The 13,546-nt window shown below is 44.4% G+C and overlaps 1 protein-coding gene across 3 annotated transcripts in view; it reads left to right on the forward strand.

Annotated features, from left to right (window-relative positions):
• The first annotated feature begins 2,049 nt into the window (after positions 1 to 2,049).
• The window catches only part of osbpl3b (oxysterol binding protein-like 3b), a 175,045-nt gene continuing 163,548 nt past the window's right edge, over positions 2,050 to 13,546 (forward strand). The window contains exon 1 of one of the 3 annotated variants that reach the window (XM_069914157.1): positions 2,050 to 2,253. The gene's annotated coding sequence lies outside the window, so the exon portion shown is untranslated. The remainder of the gene's footprint in view (positions 2,254 to 13,546) is intronic. The other 2 variants (XM_069914155.1, XM_069914156.1) reach the window with 2 other exon arrangements.

Raw genomic sequence — 13,546 nt, forward strand, 5'->3', positions numbered from 1 at the left:
TATTCCCTGTCCTTGAATATATCGTCCACAACAGTTATCAAGGTGCTGTGCAGCATCTTCACCCTGTTCGGGTACCCCGACTATATTCATAGTGACGGGGGGGGGGGGGGGGAGGGGGTGGGGGGTCCGCTTTATGAGTGAGGAGCTGCGACAGTACTTCTTGGCCAGAGGCATAGCCACCAGCAGGACCACCAGCTATAACATCAGGGGTAATGGCCAGGTGGAAAGGGAGAACAGCACTGTCTGGAAGGAAATGCTCCTGGCCCTCAGGTCTAAAAACACCCAGTGTCCTGCTGGCAGGTCGTTTTGCCCAAGGCCCTCCACGCCATCTACTCATTGCTATACACTGCTACTAACACCACCCCACGTGAACGCCTCTTTGCTTTCCCTATGAGATCGGTGAATGGTTCATCCATCCCTCCCTGGTTGGCAACCCCAGGGCCGCTTCTGCTACAGAGGCACGTCAAGGGCCACAAGAAGAACCCACTGGTTGAAGCGGTGCACCTTATATATGCCAACCCCCAATATGCATTTGTGAGGTACCCTGATGGCCATGAGGTCACTGTGCCGATATGAGACCTGGCTAGGGCCGGAGACCCCGAAACTGTGTCGCTGGCTACCGACCATGCTGCGGACCCAATCGTGCTGCACCAGAGCAAGACCCTGGAGTCCGAGCTGCTTATCTCGCTGCCGGATGTCCAGGAATCTACCCCCTGCGAGGCAGTGGACCCCCCATCACCCCAGGAGTCCCCCGCCAGCACCCCAACCCCGACGGTTCCTGCATCAGACTCTCCCCTGATAGGCTCCCCTCTGGTGAGTGCCCCACGGACACGCTGGCTCCTCGGCGGTCCAGCAGAAGGAGGTGGTCACCCGTGCGACTAAACCTCTAGTCGGAGGGAGCGTCTACTTTTCCACTTTTTGTTGTTCGCTACCCCCAGTTCTCTGTTTGTTTCTGGTGGGTTCTATTTAAAAAGAGGGGGTGAATGCAGTGATAAGGCCCTCCTGATAACATTCTCACCTTGACTCCTCCCTAGTCTCCTCCCATGTGACCCAGGCCATAAAGGTCGAGTCCCCTCTCCCTCTCCTCATTTTCCTTTGCCTTGACCCAGGCCAGCAGTCTCTTAGATAATAAAGCCTATCGTTATTGGGGCAACTGGTAGCGCCCAACAGATATTCATTAATGTATTCTATTCTAATATAGCTCTTCTTAATCTATCATTTTCTATCAATCGTACACCTTTGTCCAAGGTATCAGGGTATTCAGCTTTGCCCTTGTGCCCATTTATGACTGTTTTCTGATCTTGTACTATGACACCCGTCCTTCCCACTTTCTCTGGCCATTTGAATCCAATCTGCTGTGCATTTCTCTCCTCTCCCTCTCTTGTGTTCAACATTAAGTTTCAGAGTCTCCAATGTTGAAGGAAAACATTCGTCGAACCTCACTCAGAGGTTGTGAGAGTGTGGAAGGCTGCTAGAGGAAGTGGTGAACACGGATTCGAGTTCTAAGAGAATGGTAGGGCTAGGCATATTCTGGATGGGCCGAAGGGCCTGGTTCTGAGGCCGGCGAGATAGATGGGGATGAATTTGCCGGCTGCTGCCAAGTTGCAGGTAGGAAAGGGGCATTTCCACGTGCCCCCCCCCCCACTCCCCGAGTCCGAGGAGACTGGCGGCCGCTCTTCCCACAACCTGCCCCCCTCTCCGCTGTTTTATAATCTTCTCACACGCACCGCTTTTGGTTATGTCCCACCTGCCCAACAGTTCGGGTAATGAACACTTCAGGAACGGAGCCCGTCGTCATCTGGGAATTGCTTGACGTTTTATTTGGGCTGGTGGAAACAATAGTCATCTAAATATAACGCGAGGAGAACTTTAGTCCAAACTGAATCGGTGGATATTCACAGGACATGACAGCCCCTGTCAAAGACCGAAATCAACAATCTTAAGTTGCCGTCAACCCTGAGCTTAGTGAAATAACATCCATCACGTCATGGAAATGCGAGCTCGGTGTGTGATCCTGTGCGTGTTGTATCACTGAACGGCGCGTTGTCCGATTGGTGGCTGGTGTTGAGAGTTGGCGGTGGCTCCAGTGTCTGCGCTGACCCGCATCCGCGAGGGTGCTGTGTTACTTTTCAAGTTGCCCTGGGCTTCTGAAGTCAGGGGTCGCTGTCTTGTGTCCTTCTGCTGAGTTGCGCTTTGCAGCATGTTCTCCGATTGAAAGTGACCAATTGAAGGGTCGGCTCCCCGGACTTGCAAGTAAGTCTATGGTCGGGGTACAGAAGGTACCAGCCGGCCGACTCCTCTCACTTCGGCTCGGTGCATTCTTTGGTCTTCCTGTCTTGTGGTTGATGCCATGTTGTTTTTTTGGGGGGTGAGAACCTGTAGAACGAAACGAACGTTTTCCAAATTAAATTTAGTCCACATCAGCGTCAATGTGTGTACACTTGCGCTGGACAATGCGTTTATTGTTGAACCTTAAAAAAAAATCAAAGTGTAATTTTGAAAATAGAGCTGGTAACGTTACTGAGTTGGAAGCCGTTCAATACCACCCTTTGAAGTAATTCGCCAGTGCTTTTATTTTGTGTAGAATGGAGTGAAACCCGCAGTAAGGTGCTTGCCTTCACCCATCGAGACATCAATGTCGTACATTTCAGTAACTTTGGAAATAGATCGAAAGTGCATGGGGTTGGGGTCTGGAGTATGGAATACGAGACGTTGGGAAAATCAGTTTCAAATAACGAGTAGAGATGTTTTTGGAATGCTGCCCTTTCTGAATACGGAGCCCGCAGCCAAATGCAATTGAACATTTGTTTCTCTCAAATATTTAGGCAAAGAGCTCCGGTAGTTTGATATGTTGAGTTCGCAGAACGTCGTCAGGGTGTAAAAAGTTCGAGGGCAGGGAATTCTGACAAGTAGCTTCAGGGCCTGTAATGCTAACAATTATTGGACTGCTTCGGGTGAAGTGATGTGTCGGGGAGTCAGGAATGATTAAATCATGAAATTTAGCAGAAGGTGGAACATCAGGTACTCAACGCTCCCGTTTCAGATTGCAGTATCTGATAGAGAGAGGAATATCATCTTCGACCGTTTCGATCTCCGAACAGTAACTTGGTCATTGTTCTTTTCGCATCTTGAATGATTTGGAGAAGTATATGGAAGAGGAGAAAGGAATATGAAGACTGCGTGGATAATGACATTTTGGGTTCGGGTATAATTGGGAAAAGAGGTGGTTGTGTTTGGACAGTAAATTTAAATGTGAGACGCAGGGAATCGAGGGCTTTTCTGCTAATGGATCTTTTCCTGTTATTCTCCTCCGAGACACGCTAAGTGGATTGTAAGTGAAAACTGTCCAGCATTTTATAAAAAAAACCAATACCAGCACTGTGATTTTTCTCACTGGCAACATTCGCTTTTGAAGTTGGGGGCGAGCAGTCCCTCTATATTTGTCAGCTTAGGAGCTTCAGGAGAAGGGTGAGGCAAAGTGCACACTTTTCTTCGTCAGGGTGGCTTGTAATGTAGGAGCAATTTTGGTGTAGCAGTCACGTCAATAACCTGAAGCGCCCATTCTAAATAATTAATCTACCCGTGTCCTTTTTTTCAAAATTCAAGACCCATCTGCAAGACTCTTCAGGTCCAGACTGGAGACGAAAGCAGGCTGCTTAATTGTTTAAGATGGTGAAGGAGATGCCACACTCCCGCCACCCCTGGCATTCTGTAGCTGCACACACCATCTCCCAAACCTCTGACGGACCCCTGGAAAGAAATAAAGCACAGGGGCATGTGGAGCAGAGATTATAAGCGCGAGGAGCACGATTGAGGGGGCACGAGCCGAATTCTTACTCCTAATCTGTCTGTGGATTTGAAGAGGCGTTGTAAAATCTGGTGTCACTAAGCACAGGATACCTGCGACCTGCTCTTTGCAGGACTGGTTGAGTTAATTTTCTCTTCAATGTGATTTCCTGGATGCTGACCATGTTAATGTTGTGCCCTTATGTGAGGAACTACAAATGTTCCTAATTTATATTATGATGGAGAGAATGCAATCAAGGAGGCAAGTGACCATGATTTATCCTTGGTTATTATTTCTGAGGAACTCCTGCAGTGATCATCACTGATAATAGATGATTAATTTGCAAGCATTCTTCCTTGTGTCAAGGTAAGACCATAAGAGATAGCAGCATGAGGCAATTCAACATATCGTCTGTCTTCCGTTTGAACTAATATATTCTTTTTAATTCCTTTATCCTGCGCCTCATGCCCCTGCTAATCAAAAATCTATCAGCTCCACTTAAAACTATCAAATGACTTGGCATCCTCAGAAATTTCTCCCCACCTCTGTTTGAAAGGGATGTCCCTCTATTCTGAGGCCATGCCCTCTGGTCCTAGACTTCCCCATTACTGGAAAAATCATCTTGACCCCCTCCTTGGAATGTTCAACTGAGATTCTCTCTATATCCTTTTAAACTCAAGCATATATATTATCCCTCTCCTCACTGGGATAATTCCAGTAAACCTCCTCTGGATCCTCTCAGATGCCAGCACATCTTTCCTTGGATATAGGATCCAAAACTGCTCACAATACTCCAAATGTAGCCTGTGAAGCTTTAACAATACATATTTGTGTTTGTATTCTAGTTCTCTTGAAATGAATGTTAACATTTGCCTTTCTGACGACCAATTCAACTTTAGAGAATCTGGTATTAGGACTCCCAAGTCCCTCCAGATCGCTGCTTTCTGGATTTTCTCATGATTTAGAAAATACACCTTTATACTTTCTGCCGAATTGCATGATCAAAGTTGTCTTTGATGAATTCCATCTGCCACTTTTTCCCCCCCATTTTTCCAATCTGTCCAAGTCCTTCTGCAGACTCCCTGCTTCCTCAACACGGCCTGCTCCTCTTTGATTCATGTACAAACTTGACCTAAAAGCTATCAGTTTCATTATCTAGATCATTTGATGAGTAGCGGACCAAACACCAACCTCTGTGGAACACCACTAATTACATGCAGCCTTTCAGGAAAGGCCCCCTTTATTCCCATTCTTCATCTTCAGCCAATCTTTTCCTGTAATATCATGAGCTCCTGTCTTATTCAGCAGCCTTGTGTGCAGCACCTTGTCAAAGGCCATCTGAAAATCCAAATAAACCACAACTACTGTCCCACTGATTACTTTCTCAAAGAATTCCAACAATTTTGACAAGTAAAATCTCCCCTGGAACCATGCTATCTTAAGCTTTTGTACCCTGAAACCCCATCCTTAATAATTGGCTCTAGAATCTTGCCGATGATGAAAGGCTAATAGTTTCCTGCCTTTTGTGTCTCTCTCCATTTTTTAAAAAAAGTGGAATGACATCTGTAATTCCCAGTCCTCTGGAATCATTCCAGACAAATATGATTTTTGAAAAAAAAAAATCACTACTAATGCCTCCACAATCTCTTGTCAAAAAGATTTGACTCCTGCAACATCTCCACCCTCATTTTTATGCCTTCATAAAAACTAGTTTATTTGATGGCACACTAGTTGACATGATGTCATATGAAGTTGATCCTCTCTCTCTCTTGAATAATAGCTGTTTGGACCAAATTCTGGAGTCCATTGAAAACAAAACTTATTACTATATCTAAATACACAGTAAACAATTCAATTCGGAGCCCAAACTAAGAACCAATAAGCACAATTTAAGTGGTACTTGAAATCAATGTATAGAGCATGTCCTAACACATAGCAAGGTTTACTAGTGCTGCTCTTGGTGGGGGGTGGGGGGGGGGTGTTTAAACTACCAGATTTGCTGGGGGATGGTTACCAGAGTGCTAGAACAGATAGTGGAGTGAGACCAAAGAAGATTGCCAAGATTGCATACAAGGATGTGAATCAAAGAGTTGGGCAGAGTGGGAACAATGTTCTGAGTTATGTCTATTTCAATGCAAGGATTTATTGTAGAAAGGCAGATGAGCTTAGATTGTTGATTGGCCCGTGCAATTATGACACTGTTGCCATTTGTGAAACTTAGTTGCAGGAGAGGCAGAACTGACAGCTCAGTGTTCCAGGATTCCATATTTTCAGATGGGCTAGAGCTAGAGGGAGTGGCTGTGATTTTTTTTCCACCCTGACTAACAATGCCACCTCTTCTCCCTTCACACTTTGTGGGTGGAGCTGAGGAATAGGACAGTATGGCTATATGGATGGAGCTGAGGAAGGGGATGGTATGACAACACTCATGGATTGTGTTTTAGACCACCCACTAGTCAGTGAGAATTGAAGGAGCAAATCTGCAGAGAAATAGCAGACAGCTATGATAGTAGGAGATTTTAATTTTCTACATATTGACTAGAACTCCCGTAAAAGGGCTGAATGGGTTAGGGTTTGTCAAATGTGTTCAGGAAAGTTTTCTATATCAATATATGGATGTACCAATGAGAGAGAGTGCAATACTGGATCTCCTATTAGGGAATGAGACAAGATGGGTGGTAGAAGAATGTATAGGGGAATACTGGGTTCAATGTTCATAATGCCATTAGTTTCAAGATCATTATGGAGAAGGACAGGTCCAGGCTTCAGGTTGGGATTCTAAATTGGAGAAAGGCCAATGAGGAAATGAGAAAGGAAAGGTGTTTCTATGCAAGGATGTACTTGGTAAGTGGGAGGCCTTCAAAGGTGGAATTTTGAGAGTGCAGTGTTTATATGTTCCTTTCACGATTAAAGGGAAAGTTAATAGGCATGGGAACCTTGGTTTTCAAGGGATGTTTGGGATCTGTTTAAGAAGATGAGAGATTCAAGTGTCCAGCCTTACAGTTGGGATGTTGTCAAGGCTCCAAGACTTTGCTGCTCCCAGTTTACTTGGCTAATTTCTGATATTGTTGAACAAACTGGTAGTTGAACACCAACACCAGCGACTACTCCTTAACAAAGAGGTACCTAGCTTGAAACCTCCAAGGAAACATATGATCAACTGCATGGAAGATGTGCCCACTTTTCCCCCAAGTGGAATAACACAAATAGTGACTGATATTTGTTTAGTGCATCGGCCACCCACTGTACTCTTAGCACATTATTTTGACTGTGCCTGATGTTGGACTGGATGCTGTCTGCTGCCCTTCTCATTGAACCAAGATGGCCACTCGTCTTTCTGGTGAAGATTAAGTGAGATATATTTTGTGGATCGGTAATAACAGAATGCAGTGGAGAGCAATTTTTCTGTTGCTGGCATTTTGAAATTCATGGAGGCTCAGTCTTGAGCTACTCTTCAGAATCTATGCCAGTTAGTGAAGTAGTAGCCTGGTATCTCTTTGGCTTGGCTTCACGGACGAAGATTTATGGAGGGGTAATGTCCACGTCAGCTGCAGGCTCGTTGGTGGCTGACAAGTCCGATACGGGACAGGCAGGCACAGTTGCAAGGGAAAGTTGGTGGATTGGGTTTGGGTGTTGGGTTTTTCCTCCTTTGTCTTTTGTCAGTGAGGTGGGCTCTGCAGTCTTCTTCAAAGGAGGTTGCTGCCCGCCGAACTGTGAGGCGCCAAGATGCAAGGTTTGAGGCGAGATCGGCCCACTGCCGGTGGTCAATGTGGCAGGCATCAAGTAGACCACATCATTAAACTGGTGAAAATGAGGTCAAGGATATTTTTCTCTTGGTTTTTCATCACATTTTATAGACACAGATGGGCAGATCAGTTCTTCAGATTTCAGCCAAAGGTGGTGTTCCTGAGCCTCACTGTAAATATATATAGAAGTCCTAAATTGGGGCACGTCTGATTTTGGAGCAATTTGACAGGAACATGCAGAAATTGATTGGGAGAGGATGTGCAAGCAAGGGGAAAGGCTGAAAAGTGGGATGTTTCCAGGGAGGTATGAACTTGTCAATTACTGTTTGCAATGTATGAAGTGGAACTGTGACAAAAAAGATTTAATAGGAGGATCTCATTTGAATGAATGGATTTGTACTACATATGCCAGCCATTGTTACTGTCAAACTGAAAGGCCAAATGTTGAGTACGTAGGCTCTGACTTCTCTTCTCCAGCTTTACCCTAACTTCCACATTACAAGATCTGGGTGTGGATTTTGAATAAAGCACAGAAAGCCAGAATGTTGAATAACTTTGGGAAGAACGACCTGAGATTCCAGTCCCTTTCAAATATGCCATTCTAGTATTTTTTTAAAAATGATACATTCTGTAGTAAAAGTCTGGAATTTGATTAAGATTATTGCCATACACACAACTACAATATACATGAGCACTAAAATTCTTGCTGCAGCCATATAAGCACTTCTGTAAAAAAAATTCTAATGATATACTTATTAGAAAAGGGTAATAAATATAGAACATGACAGCCCAGCGCAGGCCCTGCAAGTCAATTCTGTAACCGTGCAGCCAAGGTTCCATGGATCCCTTGACTCAATTAATGCAAAAAATTAGTGTTTCAATAGTGCCGGGAGGCCTTTTTGTGGTTGCTGCAGGGGCTTCTGGTTAGGGTAGTAAAGGGGGAGGGGGGTTCAAAGTTCCCATTAGCCCCTTGGAGAGTCTACTTCATAGCATTTTACTTTGCTAGTGTTGGTCTTGAATTTGATCTGCTTCATCACAGGTCATATTTTCTGTTTCTACTGCTCTTAGCAAGGTAAAAATAGCTTATCATGCTCCTACATTATTTACTCCCTTAAGAATTCTGAACATTGTATTCTGTCTCAACTTTCTACAGGGTTGGTAACATCAGTCCTCACAGCCCAGACTCTCCATTCCCTTAATCAACATTTTGATTGCTCTATTTTGTATTCAAAAGCTTCAAAGATTTTATCAGATGTCATTCATAACTTCATAGAATTCCAGGCATCACCAATGACCTATCAAATTGCAACATTACATCTGCCTCAAAGTTGACTTGATACACCTTTGTCTCATTTCCTTGTCATGTCAGTCAGTACCTTCAGACCTCTAATTTTCCATGTTATTGTTTCATTTCATTTAAGTGATTGAGCTGTCCTGAATGTGTCTCTTCACCCCCCCCCCCCCTCCCCCCCCCACCTCCTCACAAATTTCTCTCTGCAAAGTGATTTGCCTTGCAACAGTACAAATCTGGTTAATTCTCAAGTATTCATATCCCTAACTTACCAACATTATTATGGAGGATATTATGTCCAATAGTAGTGTTAATTGTTACGGGGTATATTATATTTTATATTGTATGTTAATATGTGTTTAAAAGAGATAGATGGTGAGGGTTCAGTATAGGCCACTTCACCAACAGAATAACAAAACACATCTCATTTAAAATGCAAGAGCTTTGCTAAAAGAGAGTCTTCATGTCCACAGTGACTTTGCAGAAACTTTGAAGAATGCCTATGGAGACTTCACAAGTAGGTGTTAATTGGACTGGTGGGGCTGGGGCGGCCAGCGTGGGACGACAGGGCTGGGGTGGCCGGCCCAGCCCTGCAGTCCCCCGCCAGCCGCCCCAGACCTGTAATTCCACACCAGGGGGCTGTCAGGCAGCGAGGAGGTGAGCTGTCAGATGGATGCCCCTGTCCAAACTCAGGAGGCTGCGTTTGCTCCGAGGCACCTCTCCCCACTTTGGACCTTTCAGGTGGCAGAACACCGCCTTCAGCACTGCCACCTGAACATCCCACTGCTGCATTCTACAGGCGATTCCACCTGAAAGCAGCTAGAAAGAGAGAAAAGATCAAACAGGATTTCTCTAAGAGAGAACTGAATTTTAAGGTTGCAAGACGACAGGCTGGCAGGCTTGTTAAAACCCCATTTTAAAGACAGGTTGTGAGTTCAGCCTGTTGAAAAACTCTTGTAGTCCTTAAAAGAGGAAATGGTTGGCTAGAGTGTTTCTCGTGAAATAAGGGAAACAAGAGGAAGAAGAGGTTATCATTTGGAAAACCCATGATGGGGCAAATTTCTTCGGCAAGACACTGAAGTGGCTCATCAGAGGGAATCAGTTTCTGTTTGTCCATCGAGCAACAAATCTCTCTCTGAAACTAACTAGAACCTTCCTGAGTGGTAACCAATGATCTTTTCACAATATTATATTCTGTGCACAGTATAAGAATTTGGAGGAGTGCTTTTACTTCAACCAATGGTGTCTACAGATTTTCGCGTTTTGCTACAAAATATTTCTCTTTCATTGTTAAGCATACTTTCTGAACACTTCAGATTGCATATTGTTAGGGTTGTGCACACGAAGATTCCATCATTATTGGTACTCGCAATTTATTGAAAAGGGACCCAAAGGGAAGGGGCATTTTAAATTTGTCTCAATGTTGGTTTCATGGATATTTTGGAATGCAAAACAAATCTATAAAGCACAAGATCAATTAGCCTCTAATCTGTTTGTGAAGCTTTACTTGATGCTAATCCCCATGTGTTTTCCTGTACAGAGCTGACATTGCCATTCTTGATCAATACTGTTGAGTTGCTTTAATAAAAGTACTTTAATGTAAAATATATTAGCTGTGTATTATATTAACTATATTAGGAGTTTGCAGAGGTTTGGCACAACAGCAGAACCCCTGGCAAATTTCTACAGTTGTGTGGTAGGAAGTGTGCTGATCGGCTGCATCTTCCGTGGTTTTCTGAGGTCCAAAAACGAGTCAGGCAACGCAGAGAATTCTGCAAGAAGATTAAACCTTTATTTGCAAGGCTGAAGCAATCAGAACTAGTTGCTGATCACTGGTTATGTTAAATGTTAAAATCCTCATCTTGCTTGCTCGTTATCTTAGCTGCATACCGATTCATAGCCTGCCACCATTATTGCTTATTTACTTATCTAATCAATCTCACACCACATGATTCATTATTTTCTGCCACGATTATCTTTTACTCCCCCTTCTTATTGGAGTCTCATCTGTTTTGTTAAGTCCTTATCACATGTTACACATTGCTGGCCACCCTTGTATTTTATCAAAACATGGTTACACAGGGTTGCTAATTGGATACATATGTTTGTTGGTTGGATACATAGTAAGTAAAAAGTAAATATTTAAATGTATAGAATAATACAAAGTAAATGTAAAATTAATTGTTTAAAATGTTTCCATATATTTTCCATTTATTCCCCCTTGAGACTTAAATGGTCTCACCACATAAAGGGCCAGATTAAACTACAGTAGGTTTCCCTAAAAACTGAAGTTATTTACACTTTATCGTGCTCAGTCTTCAAAGTATTCTCTCTCCAACTCCCTGGACCACAGAGCCAAAAACCTGTCCCTTTGTAGGCCCTTTCAAGCTGCTGTGTAAAATGGGGTTAACCAGGCAATTTGTCTAGTTAGCGCCCCATTCACACTGCAGGTTGAAAGATCTGACCCGCTCAGTGTCATCTCAATTCAACCGGGTCCCTGCCTTACCTCGGAGGTAGTCAGGGAACCCAGTAATATTCACCTAGATCGTGTCCTCCTGCGGCTTGAAACCATAAATGGCCAACCCGGTTGTTCCAGTGACGTCAGCACTTACATGCTGGCATCACAGGGAAACCCCTGGTGAAGTAATTGCCACGATCAGGAGGGGAGAGAGAGGTTGCTGTTGCAGGGCCGGGGAATGGGGCGGGGGGGGGGCGCAAATGTCACTGCCATGGGAGGGTTGTCACAATCAGCAGGAGAGGGGTCATTACCACAGGGAAGGGAGAGGTCTCGGCTGCAATGGGGAAGGGGAGAGGGGTCGGCTGCCGCGGGGAAGGGGGGGTCAGCTGCCTCAGGGGGGGGGAGTGCAATTGATGGTGGGAGGGAGACTAACAGCTGATTGGGGGAATGATTGACAGCTGGTGGGGGGGGGGGTCGGGGATACTAGTTTGTGTGACATGTCATTTACCGCATCATCGTGGGGGCAGGATCCCCTTTAAATTGCCAGGTTGGTGACTTAATGGGTCAAACCACCCTCAGCTTAAAAGATCCTGGCAGCACCTTTGCCCCACTAAGTGCACCTGGGTCCAGGAGGGCTACCCAGTTGCTGCAGTTTAAAAATTCCTTGTGTCTAAGACAGGAAAAAAAAGACCCAGAAACCCTCACAGACTATTTTCAGTTTTATCACACTCTTCTTGAATATCTCGTATGTCATGCAGGTTAAAACAGTATATCTTTGGGGCCTCCCTTCCTCGAGCTTTTGGTTCAGCAACTTCCTGGAGCATCGGGAATCGGTTTGCTGTAGCCCACACTAGAAGGGACTTAACAGGAAGAAAACAACACAAGTACACAGATTAGTAGAACAATGCCACCAGTTAATGCCACCTTGGTAAACCATGCTCTCCAACCACCTAGTTTGGTTTCTAGCCAGTCAAAAAACTGATGCACAAATCCTGCAATTTGTTTAACTTCTTTCCTTAAATTTTTTAGCTTGTACATTGTCTTAGTGAATGATCCCTCCAGATTTGTGTTATTGGGTATAAAAGAACAGCAATGTTCTCCAAACAGCATACATACCCTCCCTTTTTCTGCTAACATCCAATCTAAAGCTTGCCTATTCTGCCATGTCATTTTACTAGACGCATCCAGCTATTCTCCCAATGCAGAGAGCATATCATCAGTATAATTAATAAAACTTTGGTTGTAATAAATATAATTGATCCATTCTGTATTTTTTAGCAGGCATTACCCAAAAGAGCATTGATTCAAATTCAGCAGTGATCTCATTTCTAGCTTTAAATTCATTTGGGATACCCCTTGGTTGCCCTATGGCATCAATTGTGACTGCTGAGTCAGGGGTATATCCTCTTTTTCTCCTTATCATAATATGTTGTAACAAGGTATCCAACTGCACTTCTGGAATTTCCAGGAGTATCCTCACTCATGCACAGGTACTCTCCATCCTACAGGGAGTGTTGGTCTCAGTCCTCCCTCCAGACCACACAACCACCAAGTATCTGCAAGAGGGAATGTTTGGTCATTCAAAATTTGGCTCCACCAAGTTACTCCTCCTTATCCAAGTGGGGAGTGTATACAATGACCACTAAAGGTGCCGAATGGAATTTTCCCATCCTGTGTGAAGCACTCAGACTTTAAATTCAGACTAGCTGTATGCCCTCAAGTGGCTTAATCTCATTTTTATGGGTAGTTGTCCAAGGGGTACCATAATTGCACTTGGTTCTGAGTATGTGGTCAGTCCTGGGAGAAGCCTGCATTAACATACAACATAATGGGCAATATGGGGAACTTCCCCTGCATGGCCCCCCACATTGGGCCATTCTTTTAAGCTGCCATGTAGTGCAGGTGGAATCATTATATGACATGGGCACTATGTGTTACCCTTATACAGAAATAATGATTCTTTTGAGACATTGTCTTTGTCGTAAAGTTTGCCTACTTATACCAATGGTTGATCCGTGCGTGTGACCATGGCAAGGAGCTAGATTCTATACTCTTTGCCTCCCAAAATTTTTCTTTTAATTTTTTTGTGGTGTATTACCAGGCCAAGTCTGCCAAGTTGATGGTTTCCAAATCCGCAAATGGGTGGGGAGGTATGTTTTCATTGTGGGGTGTGTCACCCTTCACCCACACTACCAGAAGAAGGGCTGTCTTCCACAGGCTCATCTCCACTGCTTTCAGAGCTATTGGTGGCTCCAAAAACCTCA

This window comes from Narcine bancroftii, chromosome 1, assembly GCF_036971445.1.
Source record: "Narcine bancroftii isolate sNarBan1 chromosome 1, sNarBan1.hap1, whole genome shotgun sequence".
NCBI lineage: Eukaryota > Metazoa > Chordata > Chondrichthyes > Torpediniformes > Narcinidae > Narcine > Narcine bancroftii.